This window comes from Amblyomma maculatum, chromosome 10, assembly GCF_055883805.1.
Source record: "Amblyomma maculatum isolate TAMU_Amacu chromosome 10, ASM5588380v1, whole genome shotgun sequence".
In the NCBI taxonomy this organism is placed as follows: domain Eukaryota; kingdom Metazoa; phylum Arthropoda; class Arachnida; order Ixodida; family Ixodidae; genus Amblyomma; species Amblyomma maculatum.
This window is the reverse complement of record NC_139353.1, coordinates 164447664-164453151: the sequence shown is the minus strand read 5'-3', so window position 1 is coordinate 164453151 and position 5488 is coordinate 164447664. Positions and strand designations below refer to the sequence as shown.

Sequence of the window (5488 nt, the reverse complement as noted above, 5' to 3'; positions counted from 1 at the left end):
TCGCCGCGGCCAAGATCACGAACGAAGAGAACGCATCGGACACGATCTGCCCGAACGCACAAGAAAATATAATGGTAATCAGCACGCCCAAGGAAGAAAACGCCGTCCGCTACGCAAGAATTCAAGCTATATACATTCAAGACAAGACCTTCGAAGTCAGCGCGTACCGCACGGCGTCGTACGACACCGTGAAGGGCATCATCTGAGGCATCCCTGTCGACGAGAAAGCCGAAGATCTCGACAGCAACATTGTAAACGACAGAAACCCAGTTGCCGTAGGTGCCAAAAAAATCGGCAACACGACCACGATCATAGTAGCCTTCGGAGGACCCAAAGTACCGAACTTTGTCCGATATGGTGTCACGCTCATACCGTGCCACCTGTACAGAAAGCAAATTGACGTCTGCCACCAGTGTGGTCGGGTCGGGCATCGCAACGACGTGTGCCCGACGCCAGCCAACCAAATCTTCAGGGGCTGCGGCCAAGCGAACCACAAAAAAGACCACAAATGTGCACCCAAATCACCTGATCGCCGACAGAGAATTTAAAGCCAGATACAAGGTTCCTTATGTCGTTCGCAAGCATCAGTGGGAGCGCCGAAAGGTCAGCCATCAGCTGCCGTCAGAGAGTGATTTCCCACTACTTGACAAGCCAGCTGCCCGTAAGTCAAGAACGCCATCGAGAGACCGCGCGCAGTCGAGAAATAGCAGCTGCAGGAGCCAGAGCAGAGACGCGCTAAAAACGAAAACCCAAGGATCACCGTCGCGCGAGAGAGTCGGTTGAGGCAACGCCGCACGAGGTATCATGAAGACCAATCCGAGCGTCAAAGCCAAGACAGAAGACAACGCTTCAACCAAGGAACGAGAGATCAACGAGGCCCTAAAAAGGAGAACGCGACCCTGCAAGCAACCATCAACAACCTCACCAAGGAAATCGCGGAGATCCGCAACGCCCTCCGCAACGTCGAACAGCAGAGATCCAGCCCGAGCGGCAACAAGGCCGAAGAAACTACGGCCGACACAGACAAGGAGCCGGCAACGAAGAAGAGGGCCGTCGAATCACGCAAGACCAAGAACAACATGAGCAACTGCAGCACCGACAGCAGCAACAACAACGTCGAGGCCAAACTCAACAGCCTCGAGGATATGATCAAATCGATGAAGCAAGCCATCGAAGCCTTCCAAACGGAGAATGTCAGTAGACTGAACAATCTGGAAAGAACTTATACTAAGCAACCCAACGTTCGCGCCAGTACAGCATCAAGTCAACCAAGCACAGCAACACGGAGAATTCCGAATAGGACAATCATTGCCTCCAACTCCACAGGCATAACAGTGTGGCAGTGGAACTGCCGCGGCTTCGTCAAGAAGAGGGCAATCGTCCAGCAGTACATCGAGCACGCGGCTCCCAAGCCCGACGTGCTCCTCCTCCAAGAAACACTAACGGACAAGCCGTCCCTCCCCGGCTACAGGGTGCACGCGGGCCTTCCCGACGGCAGAGGTCTGTGCACCCTGGTCAGGAAGGGACTCACCTTCGTCGAACACCGGCTAAGCAATGTCAGGATTGAACACACGCTCACCGAACTCATACCGACCAAGCAATGAAAAACAGCATCTTCATTTTGAACATCTACAGTAACCCATCGCGGAGACTCCAGAGGTTCAAAGCCATTCTTAACAAGGCAAGCGCGACGGCCGGCCAGAGCACGCTGATCGCATGCGGCGACTTTAATGCGATGGATCCAGCGTGGGGCTACGTCAAGAGCAATGCGAAAGGCAGAAACCTATCCCAAGACGCGGCGGAACTCCACTATACCCTCATAACCGACCCCGCTTACCCAACGAGAATTGGCAACTTCGTGTCCCGAGATACCAGCCCCGACCTCACGTTCGTCAAGAACAACGAACCGATCACGATCACGTGGAGGAATACGGGGGTGGACCTCGGTAGCGACCACATGATATTGGAAATCGTCATACCGGAGCAGAGCAGTACCAACGTCAGGAAACATACGTGGATCGATTGGTCCGCTTTCGGAGATAACAGAAATCAGGAAGCGGAAGAGACCGAAATCGCCGACATCGACGCGTGGACCAACAACATCCTCCAAGATGTTCGAAACTCAACCAAGGACATAGTAACAGACCTCGAAACGAACAGAATGGATAGCCGACTGGCCCACCTTATCGAGGCCAAGAAGTCCATTCTCAACAGATGGAAACAACAACGCCTTAATCGTAGGCTACGAAAGAAAGTCGCAAAACTCAACAGAGCAATCGAGGACCACTGTCGCACGCTATGTGCGCAACAGTGGAACGAGGTATGCAACGCTGCCGACGGCCAGATGCACAACGGGAAAACATGCAACTTGCTGAAGCATCTGCTCGACGAAACCAAGACTAAGTCACACCAAAGGGACCGACTGGCGAAGCTCATCCATCGAGAAGTAACTAAACACGGCGCCGATAAGGTGACAAAACGCATCAGCGACAGATGCCTGCCGACTACGCCGACGGAGTGCCATGGGCCGTACGGGGGGCTGCCCAACGCCCGTCTCGACAGAGATATAGACTTAGAAAAAGTTCGCACGGCACTGCACGACCTCAACAGCAGGTCGGCGGCCGGGCTGAACCGCATCACCAACAAGGCGCTTAAGAACCTCAACGACAAATCCATAGAAAGCCTCACGAGCTGTTACAACAAATGCTGGAAAGCGGGAACGCTGCCGACGCAGTGGAAGAAGGCCAAGATCATCCTGATCCCCAAGCCGGGCAAGCCATCCGACACGGACAACCTCCGACCCATATCGCTCACATCTTGCGTAGGCAAGGTGTTGGAGCACGTCCTGCTCAACAGGTGGCAAGAATACCTCGAGAAAGAAGATCTCTACCCGGAAACGATCATTGGCTTAAGGCAGCATCTAAGTACCCAAGACGCCATGATACAACTCAAGCGCCAGATCATCGACGGCAACACTGGCGACAACAAAGCAGTACTGGGACTCGACCTGCAGAGCGCCTTCGACAAGATGAAGCACTCAGCAATCCTATCCCAGGTCTCGAAACTAAACATGGGAGAGAGATCATACAATTACATCAAAGACTTCCTCACGGACAGAACGGCCGCGCTTAGACCGGGGGACCTCCAAGCACAGGAGAAGAAGCTGGGAAGCACAGGCGCACCTCAGGGATCGGTCATCTCGCCGGTGCTTTTCAATCTCGTGGTGATAGGAGTGGCTGAAAGGCTCAGGAACATCAAGGAAGTCCGACATACAATATACGCGGACGACATAACGCTGTGGGTTGAAGGGGGCAGCGATGCCCACATCGAATCCACCCTACAGGCGAAGACCAACTCGACGTAACGGGGCTCAGATGCTCGCCGAGCAAGTCGGAGCTCCTCGTCTACCCGCCCGTCAAGCACCGCAAACCCAAGAGCAGCCCGAGAGAGTACGAGGCAATCAAAGTCAAGACCAGAGAGGGAAACGCGATCCCAAGAGTCAACAAGATCAGAGTGTCGGGGATGACAATCGAGATGCACGGTAGAAACGGCGAGACCGTCACACGGCTCACTGCGAAAGCGGCGAACGCCACGAGACTACTCAAGCGAGTCACAAACAAGAAAAGTGGAATGAGGGAAGAGAGCCTGATCAGACTGCCACTCATTCGTCATGTCACGTAGCCTACGTGGCGGCCTACCACAAGTGGAAGAAGAGCGAGAGAAACAAGATAGATATACTCATCCGCAGCGCCTACAAGACGGCACTGGGACTGTTCGAAACAACGAGCACCAAACGCCTCCTGCAGCTAGGGGTGCACAACACGCTTGAGGAGATAGCGGAGGCCCAACGTGCCGCACAGCTGAAAGGCTGCCTACGACCAACGCCGCACGGAAAATCCTGGACAACCTGGGAATTGGATATCAAGGCAGGGAGCAGACGCAGCTCCCCGTCCCCGGATGAGATCAGGCGCAACATCAGAGTGGACTCGGTACCGAAGAACATGCACCCGGAGTATAACAAAGGGAGGAGAGCAGCGAGAGCCAAGGCGCTGATAGACTAGCACGCGGCCGACACACACGCACGCTACGTTGACGCGGCTGAGTACGCCAAGATACACGGGTTCACGACGGTCGTCGTCGACGCGACCGCACCGTTCGCACGACCGCCAGCACGAGATGCACCAAGGCAGAGGAAGCGGAGGAGGTAGCCAACGCCCTGGCCATCGCTGACCGTAACTGCCACACAGTGCTATGCGACTGGAGGCAGGCGGGGATAAATTACCCCAAAGGCAGGAGAGCGAAAGAAGCTGTGCGCATACGGCCGGCAACCAAGAACGACGATGGCAGCAGACAAGTGAGAATCAAGTGGTTCCCGGCGCACGCCGGCGAGGCGTCAGACCACAACGCCAACCACAACGAGACCGCACACGTCGAGGCGCGCGCGCTAACGGACCGCGCCTCGGTCGACTGGCCGCTGTGGTTCAGCACCAAAGGCCGAATGACCGACTACAGCAAATTACCAAGGTGTTCCGCCTGGCTCGCAGAACTCTTCCAGCCCCTTGCTCGGGGCTCAGTCGAGAGCAAGCCGTTTTATTGAGACAGCTACAGACGGGCTCACTCCCCAGCCCCTCGCTGATGCATAGAATGTATCCCGAGACGCACCCGACAGACAAATGCAGAGGCTGCCGAACAGAGACGGCCGGCTTCGCACACATGCTGTGGAATTGTAGCAAGTACCAGGAAGAAGCTAAGTCTGGGAGGATCCCGCCGCGACTGGAAGCAGCCGCAGGGAGCGACAATCAAGAGGAACAACTCTGGGCCGTCCAGCAGGTCATCAAGGCGCTGGCCCGGCAGGGAACCAGCGAGCCGGCCACGGCGAGCGGGGACCCAGGCCGCGCGGCCGGTGCCGAGAGGACGACGTAGGCCCCGTCCGGAGCGCGCGTTCTACTGCAAGCCCCGAATAAACGTTTTACCAATCCAATCCAAATCCTCTATGTTCCACGACTCTCCGCGGCGTCGCTACGGCGAACGCCTCCGAGCCGTTGAAAATTTCGGTAATGACCAGTGTTGTGTTGTTCCGTCTCGTCTGCGACAAACTCGATCACCGTTGCCCATGGACTCGCCCTTCGCCGTCTGCTGTGAGTTCTTCATGGGTTTTGCAGGGCCGATCGCCCAGTCCCCGGTGGGAAAACTGACAGCGACCTTCGGGGGTAGGCTCGCTGGACATCGCTGCGAGGGAGACACCCCATCGACGTGGACACGGAAAGAATACGCATCGACATTGGGAAAGTCCGCGGTTACCGATCATAACACCACCTCGATGCCACTATGAAGCACCCGCAACGACGACAAATTGGTGGAACCGACGACGCAACAACGCACCCGCAACGACGACAAATTGTCGAGAGAACAGACAACGCAACGGCGCACCCGCAAGGACGACGAATTGCCGGTGGAAAGGACGCCGCGACGCACCCGCAACGCCGAC

At 56.1% G+C, this 5488-nt stretch overlaps 1 pseudogene; it reads left to right on the top strand.

Moving 5' to 3' along the window:
- The first annotated feature begins 354 nt into the window (after positions 1 to 354).
- Positions 355 to 4923, top strand: LOC146177836 (uncharacterized; annotated as a pseudogene).
- Positions 4924 to 5488: the final 565 nt, after the last annotated feature.